The sequence below is a fragment of the Pelodiscus sinensis genome, chromosome 4, assembly GCF_049634645.1.
Source record: "Pelodiscus sinensis isolate JC-2024 chromosome 4, ASM4963464v1, whole genome shotgun sequence".
Taxonomy (NCBI): Eukaryota; Metazoa; Chordata; order Testudines; family Trionychidae; genus Pelodiscus; species Pelodiscus sinensis.
In genome coordinates this window covers 42,497,242-42,512,800 of record NC_134714.1, presented here as the reverse complement: position 1 = coordinate 42,512,800, position 15,559 = coordinate 42,497,242, and positions in this window count along the sequence as shown.

Sequence of the window (15,559 nt, the reverse complement as noted above, 5' to 3'; positions counted from 1 at the left end):
AGCTCTTACTTCAGCACTTAGCGTTTTTTCCCTCCTTGATGGGATTGGTGCAAAGTGCAGCGTCTTGAATTAATTTGCCTTGGAGACTTCGGGGGGAGGGGGGGAGAATACAACTGCCCATCCAAGCCCCACTGAGGGGGAAATTCCACACCCCAAATGTAGTTTTCTCCACGTGATGCATGCAGCTATGGCACTATCAGAACTATCATCCACCAGCAGTTCAGTGCCCCATCCATGCTATCAAAATTCTGCTCACAAAATTCCCACTGAACCAAACAAGAGGTTTGCATAAAAATCAGGAGATCACATTTTGGGGTGTGTTCTGCAAGTTTAAGGAAGAAAAGCTTATTTGTTGTTTGATCTTGCCGAAAGTAAGGTCTGAATTCTACAAACACCAAGATGGCTGCAAACACAGCAATACCAAGGGCTGAGAGCAGGCAAGTTAACACAAAGCTTTCATGCCCCAATATGAAGAGCTGGTATCAGGGGAGCCGACAGCCTCTGTGGGCCCCTGGGCAAGGTGTGGCTGACTCCACACTCCCAGAGGGTATGTTTACACTAGCCCCCTAGTTCGAACTAGGGAGGCTAATGAGGGCAACCGAAATTGCAAATGAAGCACGGGATTTAAATATCCCGCGCTTCATTAGCATGTTCCTGGGCGGTCGCCATTTTGGAAATTGACTAGCCCGGAAGAACTGCCCGCGTCTGCACGCGGCAGAGAAGGGCGATTCCGAAATAAACCCCTTACTTTGAATTACATGGAATGAGGTTTAACTATTAATTCGAAGTAAGGGGTTTATTTCAGAATCACCCTTCTCTGCCGCGCTTCATTTGCAATTTCGGTTGCCCTCATTAGCCTCCCTAGTTCGAACTAGGGGGCTAGTGTAGACATACCCAGAAGGGGCAGGACCTCAGGCAAAAGGGGCAGCCAGCCCTTCATGGTGCCCAGAACACAGGGTACCCTTCCCAGCCCTCAGAGCCACACAGAGCAGGAGGCCTGGCACTCCAGCAGTGATTTAAAAGCTCTCTCCTCTCTCCTCTCCTGCCCCCATGCTCAGCAGGCCTCACTGGGATGAAGGTGGCAATATTTTACTATCATATTTTAATTTGTTTGTAAAGTTCCCATACTTTATCTGAAGAAACTTCCTCCAACTAAAAAGTTTCGGTGTTATTTTTTATAAAAATCAAATAAATAAAATATTTATCAATGCATAAGTCTGAGTATTCTTACATTATCCAACCATCCAACCTGTGTGCATGTGATAAAGATGAAAATCTGATAAGAAAAAAGTCAATAATAAAGCAGATTTCAGTCTCAAGCTTCGAGAAGAGTTATAACCACAATAAATATGTATATTTAAAATGGTGCAAAACACCTTGCTGAGAGAGCCTTCTAATTGCCATTTGTTGGGTTCTGAATGTTCAAGGCCACCATGATTGGGGTTTAGTTGTCTTCTATAAAAGTGAGGCTTTTTTCTCATCTCCTTGCAGTGTAGAAATGCCCTGGAATCATCCTTAGAAATTCAGTATATGATTACAGAATAGTGCTTTGGGGCTCTGTTTTTATTGGCTTCGCTGACAAGAGAACAGCAGGACAGGCTTCAGAGACCACACAGCCCCTTCCTTTCTTTGGATGTTAAATATTTTCTTCATGAATCTAAGGAGGAATAGTGAAGCTGAAACTGCTGAGATGACAAGTGGGTCCATGAGGTCACCCAATGGTGCCAGCTCAAGAAAACTCTGGATTTTTGATCTGTATGTGTGTATATGAAAGACACAGAATGTGTGAGAGAAACCAAGAGAGAGGTTACTCCAGTAGTCTCAGGGGCAACCAGGAATGCTTCTGGCTGCAGTAACCTATACATTAGGTATGTCTGTGCTATCTTTCCTGAAAATTGTGTTTGCTTCTAGACATTGTTGCATGTTGTTTGTTTTCTATGGAGGCACAAATACGTATCTTTTGGAGATATCAATATGTTGGGATTCTCTTCCTATTGCCTAGAAAGTCTCCGACAAATTTTCTCACAATTCCCTTGCTGTGTGATAGCTACTTTCACTCATGAGTACTGAGGACAAACAGGACATCCCACTTCCCACTGGGTTGTTTGTGTGTGTGTGTATGTGTGTGTTTAAATTTTCATTAAGAATTTAGTACAGGCTTGACATCTCAAGAGACTAAAATGCTAGGTTCATTCACAGAACAGAAAATGGCAAGGCAAGCTTTCCATATCACTGAATTCTATCGCTGTGGCTAAGACCTGATTTAGGTCCCTTTAGGAGACAGAGTTCATTCTCTACGGTCCATTCAGTCACTGGCCTTTCCAAACAAGGGAACAATTTGGCATCAGTTGTGATAGTTTCTATGATAGAGACACCTGCCAATCCAGAATTGGGCTGTGACCTGCCAAAATAATTTCATACAGATCCCTGAATATACTACAGATGGCACTACTGAGTCACAACAGTAACCTGGAATTAAAGAGATCTAAATACACGAAGCAAAATGCAGGACAATGTAGCACTTTAAAGACTAACAAGATGGTTTATTAGATGATGAGCTTTCATGGGACCCACTTCCTCAGATCAAAACACGAGGCCCCTGACTTGCGACGCGGTTGGTTCCTGGGGAAGCGTCGCAAGTCAAGGGCATCGTAACTCAATCCCTCATTTACGGTAGGTGCTGTGCGCTGTCGTAAATGCGGGCCGACGACACAAGTCAGGAGTTTTCAACCCTTCTACACTTACTAAAATGGTTGTAAGTGCCGGGGGTCGGAACTCGGGCTGTTGCAAGTCAGGGGCCTCCTGTACTATTTCCCATTTTGTCTCAATTACCCAGGACTGTGTGTTGTCTGTATTCTGCAGGAGACATTTTATCATTAGGATCTTATTTTTTTTAGAATATAATAATTTCATTCACATTCAGAAAGCATTTTGATAGTGTAAAGTATTAGATAAATGCTAAACATTACTGCTATCATTACTGTCCCCCAAAATGTGAGAATATCACTCAAGCTTGCAACATCACAATGGTAAAAATATTCTCTTTACAGTCTAGAGATGTTATTTTCACTGCTCTTTCTAGCAACAAGGGGGCAGCAAGGAGCCTCAGTTAGAATTAGGAATTAAGAGCCAATATTACTGCACTGATATAATTTTTACTTCTTATCTCTTTATTATCTTCTTAGTGGCAGAAACCCCACCTTTTGAGATATTGGTCACTGAAATAGGCAAAGCCCAGGAGAAGGTACAGAATTCTGCTCTGGCTTCCAGCAGATGGACTTCGAAGTGACTCAACAGGCCTTCCCAATCTTTCTTCATTCACCATTTATTATGGTTTGCAGTTGGGGCTATGCGTGAACTGCAGGGTTTGGTCAACAAAGTGGTTAGACTTTCACAAGCATGGACTAAAGTTCACAAACAGCGCTCTCACAACTGGGGTGCATTTAGGGTTAACACCAGTACTTCACACACTTCTACCTGCAGGTGCTCTTTGATCAGTGTACCATAGTGTTGACAATTTCATTTACTTTCTGTGCAATTTACTTTCTGTGAGCCCTCAGAAAACTCTAGCCCTGCTAGCTTTAGGAACCGTGGCTACTTTCCTGAGACCTCACCCAATTTAACAGTATTATACTCTATACTCATCATAGCATTATACTCCTGGCAGTCACTCTATATCCTCATCTGAAATGTCATGATAGATCATTTCCAGTGAAATGCCCCTAGCTTTTGGGAAATGCTTAGTATCCATATCTAAAAATAATATTTACTGAGGGATTATAGAAATGCTTGGGAAATGCATTGACAAACAATAGCAAACACTAATTTCAAAGCTTTAGACAAAATGTAGATAAGTTTGGGAAAAATGCCAAGGATCATTTTTTTCTATAAAATGCAGTTTAGATTGATATGGGAACTCCCTGCAGCAATGCTCTCAGTAAATCAGAGCAGCTATCCCTCTGCCTCCTGTAGCAACAGGATGCAAGATAAACTATTTTTCCTCTCTCTAGCAATGGCAGAAGCACACTGATGTCACAAAGATGCACTCGCTGAGTCCAGGCTCTGCCGCATAGTCCATTTCTGAGACTGCCTGGTATTCTAGGCACATCCCTATGGCAATAAAATCTTCAGCATCATATCCTGGCCATGACAGCAGAGGGAATCTAGAGTAGCTAAAAATACAGACCCTGCTGCCTCAAACGCTTGCACACAGCAGACGACTGCTTATGACCTTCCACACCCCTTTCTCTCCCTCCCCCCAGCCCTTTGCCTGATGCAGACACAAACTGCAGGTTGTGAGCAACCTCAGTTCCAAAGGCAAAGAAGAACAAGAGCACCATGGTAATGGGCCACTAAACACAAAACACATACATAAACACTTTTGGTGTCAGCTGGGAAGAAACAGAATTCTTCTTTCCCTCCAGACCTGCCTGGAAAGTCAGGACAGTCAGGTGGGGTCTGTTGCTTTGTTGTTGTTTGTGAGGTGATCATTTCTCATTTCACTTTGCATAGTTAAACATCCCAAAGATCCCTGGCATTAGCATGCACTATAAATCTCCAGGATGCTGCAGCTGTGACTGGATTATTTATAGCTCTGCTCTTACATTACCAACTCCAAAACATCACACAAAGAGGAAGGTAATGAAATCTCCATCTCCCAACCTTGCTCTCTAATCTGAAATGGCATTTCCAAGAGCCATTTTCACTGAACCAGGGAGTCCAAAAACAAACACATTCTTATCTTCCCACTCACATTCAGACAAACTCACAACTCACACGCACATACACAATCACACATTCTTCCTCTGCCTTACACACAAACTCAGAAAGAGCCTATCAATTCATAATCTAATTCTTCTGGTGTGTGTACACTCACACACACATATCCTCTCTCCCGCTCTCTCTTTTCTGCTCATACAGATACAACCATGAACATACTCTGTACCATAAGTAGGAGCAGAATTTAGGCCACTTGAAATAGTCCATATTTACACCTATTAAAGACAATATATTTACAACCTAGTAAGATGAGAATCTGCCTCATATTCTATCTCATGCATAAATACCAATAGCTGTCCTTGAAGTTGTCTCTTTCCTCATCGCCCTCTCTATGCATTAATCATTCAACATTTAAGTCATCATCCACTTGCTACTTTTTGCTTTGTCAATGAAAATTTTTCAGCATTAATTATCAGACTCATTCTAGAGTGAGATTTTCTTGGCTCTTTTTAATTAGTAGGTGTAAGTGTCAGTTTATAATCATCTTGTTCCATCTTCAGAAATATCCTGTGTACCGTCTATATTACAGAACATATTTTGTGTAAGAGAGAGACTGTGAATGTGTTTGAGATTATGAATGCACAAGCTTTTGAATGCATGGAAGAAATTGTGAATGCATGTGCATATCTGTATGTATGTAGAAAATACATGGAGATGTTTCAGCATTAGAATGTGTAGTGTCTTGGAGACTTTATTTTACAGTTTGCATCTTATCCTCTGACTAAAAATTTCTATGGATTCTAATCCCAGTGACAATGACTAAAAAATTCTATAGATTCTAATCCCGGTGATATACTGCATTGGAGTCGCCAACTTTAGGTTACAGAGGATGGAATCTGCTTTCTTAGCTGTATATACTCAGAGGAAACAGTGGAGCTGAAGATCCAGTTTGATCTAGGGATGCTCATGACAAGACATTCAAGCTACATTCTCATGGTTTACAATGGAAAAGCCTGGACTTTTTGGTTCCAGTTCTCAAGTACAATCCTGCAGTACTAGTACCCATAAGCAACCCTAGACTAGAGATTTTAGGTTATAGTGGACATTTTTGCCATGCAGACTGAAAAACCGTGAAAGAGAGAATGAATTATATTTGAAAATGTAAGATCATTAACCAGAAACAGGCACAGTAGACCCTCAGAGTTAACAGAAACAAAAGACAGTTTGGGTTACAGCACAGAGGAGGGAGAAGCAATCTGTATTCAGTCACTGAGGAAACCCTTGTGGAGTCTTGGGAGGGGGCTGTTTTCATGAATGTTTGGATCCTGATTCTTGTGAAATCAGCCAGCTCTGCACTGAACTTTGGGGAGGAAATGCACTTTATTAGCTATAAAAGATAACTATTAATAAGTGTATGTCCTACTTCATGTTTTATGATTTTATTTTGTATTGTAACCATTTGTTTCCATCACTCCCTCTCATTTCTAGTTGAATCTCTATTCTTTTTTAAATAAATAGTCTATTGTTTTATTACAAGTGTTGTGTGTGATATGTGAGCAATGGTTTAAGGCAGTGGTTTTCAAAGAGAGGTACGTGTACACCTAGGGCTGTTCAGAGTTCATGTGGTACATCAACTCATCTAGGGTATGTCTACACAGCAAGTTAATTCAAAATAACAGCTGTTACTTCGAATTCACTTCAATAGCATCTATACATGGTAAATCTCATTCTATGAGGAGTAACGCCAAATTCAAAATAGCTATTTTGAATTAAGTGCTGTGTAGACACTTAATTCGCAATAGCTGACCTCCAGCCCTTCCCAGGAAGCCCTGGTAGCCACTCTGGGCACAACCAGGAAAAGTTACTCTCCTCTCTCTGGAGCCATTAAAGGGGTAGACCCTGGCCACAGTGCCTGTGCCAGCTCCAAGCCTGCCAGCCCAGCTCCTGCAGTGGCCACTGGGGCCCCTGACCCAGTGGCCCCAAAACATAAGCCAGCAAGCCACTAGCAGCCAGTCTTCCACCACTCCCCAGGAGCAGTCTACCAGCTCCCAGGAGCCTGACAGGGGCTGGAGAAGGCGGGTGCCTTCCTGGTCTAGGGTGAAGATCTTGGCCCTTATTCAGGTTGGTGGGGGATGCCCCCAACGTCCATGATCTCCACACTAGACGGAGGAATGCAGCCATCTATGGCAGGATAGCTGCCAGCCTGGCCACCAAAGACCACATGCGAACCTAGGAGCAGGTCTGCATGAAAATCAAGTTGGTCCAGTGAGACCCCCAACCCTGGGCCCTGAGCTTCCCCCTTCCAGCTCCCTCCTCCCAGGTTTCCTCCTCCCCTCTCCCACCCTCTCTCTTCCCCTCTCCCACCTCCTTTTCCCAATCTCCCCAGAGGTTCATCCCCTCCCCCCAGTTTTGTTCAATAAACCCAGTTTCTGTTTTTGAACATATGTGTCTTTTGTTTGACATCAGGAAGGGGGGCTAGGGAGGGATAAGTGGAAGGACATGAGGGAGGAATGGGGCAGGAGCCCCTGGTGGGGAGGACCGGGGTGGCTCTGAAGGCTCCTTGGGGTGGACGCTCTCCCACAGGGCCTCCTGGATCCTGACAGCCCCCGATGGACCCCCCGGATGGCAGCCTGCAGCAAGTGTAGCCGGGCTGATGGCAACGACCCCACGAGATGCACCGGTGTACCGGGGCAGCTCCGGCTCCATGTGGCCGAGTGCTGTGGTGTCCCGAGTGCGGGCACTCAGAGCACTCCAAGACAGGACTGCTTTGCTGTCCCTCATCGAGGTAGACAAGCAAGTGGGGAACCCTGAGAACTGTCTGTCCGGGGTAGGGGTAGGGTCCCTTTAAGCACGGAGCTCAGTTAGCCTCAGGCAGCAGCCCCACACACTAAGTCCTAACCTGATGCCCTGCCGGCTCTGGTTCCGGCCAGCCTTAACTTCGGTTCAGGGTCCACTCAGTGTGGACGCGCTATTTCGAAATAGCAAAATGCTATTTCGAAATAGGTTTTGTGTGTAGATGCGTTAATTTGAATTAGCTTAATTCAAATTAACTATTTTGAATTAAGTTAACTCGAATTAACACTGTACTGTAGACACACCCCTAGATATTTGACTAATATTACAACAAGCTACATAAAAAAACACCAGCAAAATCAGTAAAATTTCATACAATGACTTTATATAGCTCTATGTACTATACACTGAAATATAATGATAATATTTATAGTCTAATCAATTTATTTTATAATTATATAGTAAAAATGAAAAAGTGATGTTTTTTACTACTAGGGTACGTCGAGACTGCAAGCTTCTTTCGAAAGAAGCTTTTTCAGAAAAGATCCTCTCAAAAAGCTTCTTTCGAAAGAGAGCATCCATACTTCAAAAGTGGATCGAAAATGTGATCTGCTTTTCGAAAGAGAGCATCCACACTCATTTGATGCTCTCTCACATAAAAGGCCACCTACAACCACTTCAGTCAGGGCATTAGGTCAGCAGTTACTTCTGGGTGCTGTTACCGAAGGCTATCTGAGACTCTTTCCTAAAGGGATCCCCCTGGACAGCCGTTTCTCAGGTTCTGCTGCGGGCTTGCCTACCTCTCTGAGGGACAGCAAAGCTTTTGCAGGGCATGCTTTGGTTGCCTAGCTTTGTTGGATGCCACAGCATTTTTTTTTCTTTTTTGCCATGGAGCCAGAGCTGCTCCTGGGCAGGCGATGGCCGCACACTGCCATGCTGCAGCTTATGCAACACTTTCAGCAGACTGTCATGATGGTACTGCCCCAGCTCAAATCTGAGCTCAGCATTGAGAACCTCTGCCTCGATGCAGGAGCAATGCCCTTGCCCCCATACCTCCTGGTCAAGAGCCAATTTTGGAGGCTGGACACTAGTTCCGACTGGTGGAACCGCCTCGTGATAGAGTGGTGGGACGACCAACAGTGGCTCCAAACTTCCACATGCGAAAGGCCATCTTCCTGGAGCTATGTGCCTTGCTTGCCTCTGCCCTCCGATGATAGGACACCAACCAGCAGCCCGCTATTCCCCTCGAGAAGAGGGTCGCAATTGTTGTATGGAAGCTTGCCACCCCCGACAGCTACCACTCAGTGGGACACCAGTTCAGCGTGGGGAAGTCCACTGTCGGGATCGTCTTTATGGAGGTAAGGCACTCTCAGGGTACACTCCTTGTAGTGGGGGCTGGAAAAGGGGGACCCTCGGGAAAGGGGAGGGGGAGTGGGCGGTGGAGTGGAAGTGGGGGCAAGGCCCCTCCCCGGGAGGTGGGTTGTGCCATTCCACCCTCACACAGCCCTGCTGCTGAGGGGGGCACCCTCATAGGGGGTGGCTCTGGCATCTTTGGGGGGAGGAGAGGGAGCAGGAACCTCCCAAGTGCTCAGGCACCCTTCTCATTCTTTGTTTTGTGTGTTTCTATGTCTCCTTCTGCAGGTGGTGAGGGCCATCAACTCCATCCTGCTGTCCAGGATCATCCACCTTGGAGACCTGGACCTCATCGTGGCTAGATGTGGTGCCTTTGGATTCCCAAAATGTGTAGAAGCGATCGATGGGACCCACATTCCAATACGTGCACCACAGCACAGAATGCCCAATATATAAACAGAAAGGGCTACTTCTCTATGGTGCTGCAGGCCCTGGTAAACCACTGGGGACAGTTTTCAGACATTTTTGTAGGGTGGTCGGGCTGGGCACATGATGCCCGCATATTTAGGAACTCCAGCATCCACCACAGGCTGCAGGATGGGACATTCTTTCCCCAGCGGGACTTTGCTTTTGGGGATGTGCAGATGCTGATTTGCATTGTGGGCAACGCGGCCTACCCACTGATGCCCTGGTTCATGAAGCCCTGCACTGGCCACCTGGACCTAAGCAGAGAACAATTTAACGTGCACCTGAACTGGGTTTGCATGAAGGTGGAATGTGGAATGTTCCCTCTATTGTGTCAGATGATACCTGAGAGACGTCCAGAGCCTGGGGTACTGGCTCCAGGCTGAGGGTAGCAACACTGCTGGTGTCCTCCTCCTGCAGCTGATGTCTGTTACCATCATCATCATCCTCTTCCTCCAGGAGCTCCGGCCAGGTGACCACCAGGGTCTCCCAAGCCCAAGTCCACCAGTATGCGTGGGGAAAGGGCTTGCCCACCACACAGTATCTTGTGTGCTCTCTATAGTATGGGCAGGAGCGGGGTCCTGCCCCGGAGCAAGAGCTGTGCTCCCTGGCCTGGGCGTACCCTTGCTGGAGCGCCTTTACTTTGCTCTGGACTTGGTCGAGGGTGCGGGGGTGGTGTCCCCTCTGGGCCAAAACTTCGGCCATACGCCCATAAATGTCCGCATTGAGGCTCTTGAAGGTCACATACTTCAGGGCCTTCTTCTCCCTGCACAGCTCCAGGAGAGACAGGATAAAAAATAAAAAAGGAGTCATATAAAAAATGGAAAGTAGGACAAATTACAAAGGATGAATATAGGCAAACAACACAGGAGTGCAGGAGCAAGATAAGAAAGGCAAAGGCACAAAATGAGCACAAACTAGCTACGGGAATAAAGGGAAACAAGATGACATTTTATAAATACATTAGAAGCAAGAGGAAGACCAAAGACAGGGTAGGCCCACTGGTCAGTGAGGAGGGAGAAATGGTAACAGGAAACTTGGAAATGGCAGAGATGCTTAATGACTTATTTGTTTCAGTCTTCACCGAGAAGTATGAAGGAATGCCTAACATAGTGAATGCTAGTGGGAAGGGGATAGGTTTAGAAGATAAAATAAAAAAAGAACAAGTTGAAAATCACCTAGAAAAGTTAGATGCCTGCAAGTCACCAGGGCCTGATGAAATGCATCCTAGAATACTCAAAGAGCTGATAGAGGAGGTATCTGAGCTCTAGCTATCATCTTTGGAAAATCATGGGAGACAGGAGAGATTCCAGAAAACTGGAAAAGGGGAAATATAGTGCCCATTTATAAAAAAGGAAATAAGAACAACCCAGGAAACTACAGACCAGTTAGTTTATCTTCTGTGCCAGGAAAGATAATGGAGCAAGTAATTAAGGAAATAATCTGTAAAATCTTGGAAGGTGGCAAGGTGACAGGGAACAGCCAGCATGGATTTGTAAAGACCAAATCATGTCAAACCAATCTGATAGCTTTCTTTGATAGGATAACGAGTCTTGTGGATAAGGGAGAAGTGGTGGATGTGGTATACCTAGACTTTAGTAAGGCATTTGATACAGTCTCGCATGATATTCATCAATAAACTAGGCAAATACAACTTAGATGGGGCTACTATAAGGTGGGTGCATAACTGGCTGGATAACCATATTCAGAGAGTAGTTAGTAATGGTTCTCAATCCTGCTAGAAAGGTATAACAAGTGGGATTCCGCAGGGATCTGTTTTGGGACCGGCTCTGTTCAATATCTTCATCAACGATTTAGATATTGGCATAGAAAGCACACTTATTAAGTTTGCAGATGATACCAAGCAGGGAGGGGTTGCAACTGCTCTGGAGGATAGGGTCATAATTCAAAATGATCTGGACAAATCAGAGAAATGGTCTGAGGTAAACAGGATGAAGTTTAATAAAGACAAATGCAAAGTGCTCCACTTAGGAAGGAACAATCAGTTTCACACATACAGAATGGGAAGTGACTGTCTAGGAAAGAGTACGGCAGAAAGGTATCTAGGGCAGTGGTCCCCAACCTTTCGAGGTTGTCGGGCGCCAGGGGGCGTGGCCGTTCGCCCGCCGGGTGCCAGGGGGCGGGGACACTTGTGCCTGGGGCTGGCGCTCCCCCCGCCAGCGCCGCGCGCCCGGGGCCGGTGCTCCCCCCACCAGCGCCGCACGCCCGGGGCCGGCGCTCCCCCCGCCATGCGCCCGGTGCCAGGCCAGCCCCGAGCACCTGGCGGGCGCATGGAAATGCCCCCGCGGGTGCCATGGCGCCCGCAGGCACCGTGTTGGGGACCACGGATCTAGGGGTTATAGTGGACCACAAGCTGAATATGAGTCAGCAGTGTGATGCTGTTGCAAAAAAAGCAAACACAATTCTGGGTGCATTAACAGGTATGTCATGAGCAAGACACGAGAAGTCATTCTTCCGCTCTACTCTGCCTCAGTTGGAGTATTGTGTCCAGTTCTGGGCACCGCATTTCAAGAAAGATATGGAGAAATTAGAGAGGGTCCAGAGAAGAGCAACAAGAATGATTAAAGGTCTACAGAACATGACCTATGAAGGAAGGCTGAAAGAATTGGGTTTGTTTAGTTTAGAAAAGAGAAGATTGGGGGGGTGGACACATGATAGCCATTTTCAGGTATCTAAAAGGGTGTCATAAGGAGGAGGGAGAAAACTTGTTCATCTTGGCCTCTGGGGATAGAACAAGAAGCAATGGGCTTAATCTGCAGCAAGGGAGGTTTAGGTTGTACATTAGGAAAAAGTTCCTAACTGTCAGGGTAGTCAAACACTGGAATAAATTGCCCAGGGAGGTTGTGGAATCCCCACCTCTGGAGACATTTAAGAATAGGTTAGATAACTGTCTATCAGGGATGGTCTGGACAGTATTTGGTCCTGCCATGAGGGCAGGGGACTGGACTCGATGACCTCTTGAGGTCCCTTCCAGTCCTAGTATTCTATGATTCTATGATTCTTTATGCTCCAGAGGGAATGAACAGAACAGGTAATCATCAAATGATCTCTCTCCTGTCACCCATTCCCAGCCTCTGACAAACAGAGGCTAGAGATATTATTCCTACCCATCCTGGCTAATAAGCATTGATGGACCTAACCTTCATGAATTTATCTAGTTTTTTTTTAACCCTGTTAAAGTCCTGATCTTCACAACCTTCTCTGCCAAGGAGTTCCACAGGTTGACTGTGCATTATATAAAGAAATACTTCCTTTTGCTTATTTAAAACCTGCTAACTATTAATTTCATTTGGTAACCCCTAGTTCTTATGGGAACAAGTAAATAACTTTTCCTTATTCATTTTCTTCACACCAATCATGATTTTATAGACTTCTACCATATTCCCCCTTAGTCTCCTCTTTTCTACACTGAAAAGTCCCAGTCTTTCATTACTCTTCATATAGCAGCCATTCCAAATCCCTAATCAATTTGTTGTCCTTTTCTAAACTTTTTCCAATGCCAAAATTATTGTTTTTGAGATAAGGTGACCACATCTGTACACGGTATTCAGGATGTAAGTGTACCATGGATTTATACAGAGGCAATAAGATATTCTCAGTCTCAATCTCTATGGGTACGTCTACACTTGCTCCCTAGTTCAAGCTAGGGATGCAAATGTAGCTGACTGAAATTGCTAATGAAGTGAAGATTTAAATATCCCGTGCTTCATTAGCATAATCTCATCTGCGTGTTATTCCGCTCACCAGCTGATTCAAACCAGGAAGTGTGCTTCAGGACGCGTTAGTTCGAATCAAACCCCTTGGTTTGAACTAACGTTACTCTTCATTTTTTGAAGAACTAATGTGTCCCGGAGCGAACTTCTTGGTTCAAATCAACTGGCGAGCAGAATAATGCGCGGGTGAGATTATGCTAATGAAGCACGGGATATTTAAAACCCTACTTCATTAGCAATTTTGATTGGCTACATTTGCATCCCTAGCTCGAACTAGGAAGCAAGTATAGATGTACCCTATCCCTTTTTCAATGATTCCTAATTTGATGCTGCACTTTGAGTGGATGTTTTCAGCAGCAATACAACTGATCCTACTCTTAGGGTATGTCTACACAGCAACATTATTTTGAAATAAATAGCGTTATTTTGAAATAATTTAGGGTATGTCTACACTACCCTCCTAATTCGAACTAGGAGGGTAATGTAGGCATACCGCACTTGCAAATGAAGCCCGGGATTTGAATTTCCTGGGCTTCATTTGCATAAAGCCAGCCGGCGCCATTTTTAAATGCCGGCAGTTCGAACCCCGTGCCGTGCACCTACACGCGGCACAGAGTAGCTAGTTCGGATTAGGCTTCCTAATCCGAACTAGCTGTACTCCTCGTGGAATGAGGAGTACAGCTAGTTCGGATTAGGAAGCCTAATCCGAACTAGCTACTCCGTGCTGCGTGTAGCCGCGCGGCACGGGGTTCAAACTGCCGGCATTTAAAAATGGTGCCGGCCGGCTTTATGCAAATGAAGCCCGGGAAATTCAAATCCCGGGCTTCATTTGCAAGTTTGGTATGCCTACATTACCCTCCTAGTTCGAATTAGGAGGGTAGTGTAGACATACCCTTAGTCTGCATCTACAAAGCAGATAGTTATTTTGAAATAATGTTGAAATACTGTCAAGCTGGAGGACTTCTTACTCCAAATCCTGTAACTCTCAGGCTGTGTCTACACTGCACCCCTTTTCCGGAAAAGGGATGCAGATTAGACACATCAGAATAGCAAAATCCACGGGGGATTTAAATATCCCCTGCGGCATTTGCATTTACATGGCTGCCGCTTTTTTCTGGCTTGGGGATAAGCCGGAGAAAAGCGCCAGTCTAGACGTGATTCTCCGGAAAATAAGCCCTTTTCCGGAGGATCTCTTATTCCTACTTTCAAGTAGGAATAAGAGATCCTCCGGAAAAGGGCTTTATTCCGGAGGATCGCGCCAGTCTAGACGCTCTTTTCCGGCTTTTCCCCAAGCCGGGAAAAAAGCGGCAGCCATAGAATCAATCACCATAGAATCATAGAATAATAGGACTGGAAGGGACCTCAAGAGGTCATCGAGTCCAGCCCCCTGCCCTCAAGGCAGGACCAAGCTCCACCTACACCATCCCTGACAGATGTCTATCTAACCTGTTCTTAAATATCTCCAGAGAGGGAGATTCCACCACCTCCCTTGGCAATTTATTCCAATATTTGACCACCCAGACAGTTAGGAATTTTTTCCTAATGTCCAATCTAAACCTCCCCTGCTGCACTTTAAGCCCATTACTCCTTGTCCTGTCCTCAGAAACCAAGAGGAACAAATTTTCTCCTTCCTCCTTGTGACACCCTTTTAGATATTTGAAAACCGCTATCATGTCCCCCCTTAATCTTCTTTTTTCCAAACTAAACAAGCCCAGTTCATGAAGCCTGGCTTCATAGGTCATGTTCTCTAGACCTTTAATCATTCTTGTCGCTCTTCTCTGTACCCTTTCCAATTTCTCCACATCTTTCTTGAAATGTGGCGCCCAGAACTGGACACTATCCAGAACTGGATAGTGGAGAACTGTCCTCCATGTTTATTTAAATCCCGCGGGGGATATTTAAATCCCCCGCGGATTTCTCTATTCTGACTTGCCTGCTTTGCATGCCTCTTCCGGAGAAGGGGCCAGTCTAGACGTAGCCCTGACGTAGCTCAATTTGTGTAGCTTATTTCAAGATAAGCCTTACTGTGTAGACGCACTCTTAGAAACTCAGCAAAGAGGCCAAGGATGAATGCCATGGAGTGTGATCTCCTGTTTTTCCTTTGGTATCTCCAGTTGAGGGGTGGAGTACTTTGGATAGTGTGGGTGAAGCCTGTACTTCCACTACCTATGCTTTCTTTTTCCCAAGGATAAAGAACTTTGGTCATGAGCGCAGTCAGTCCAGTGCCTTTCATCAGCATGCAATTCTTGGAAAGAATTTTTAATGCATTCAGTTTTCAGTATTGTATTTTATAGGGTTTCTTTTCTTACTTTCATTGTCTGTAAAACCAACTTAGCCTTTTAAACTCACATTTCTTTCTGACTGATTTTATCCTTTTCCACTTGGTAAGTGTTGATATTTTTCTCTGACTCTTCAATGGTATATAAAAGGGAATTGAAATCAACACAATCCCTTTCTATTTACTTATCTCTCTGAGAACTCCCATCATTGATAAT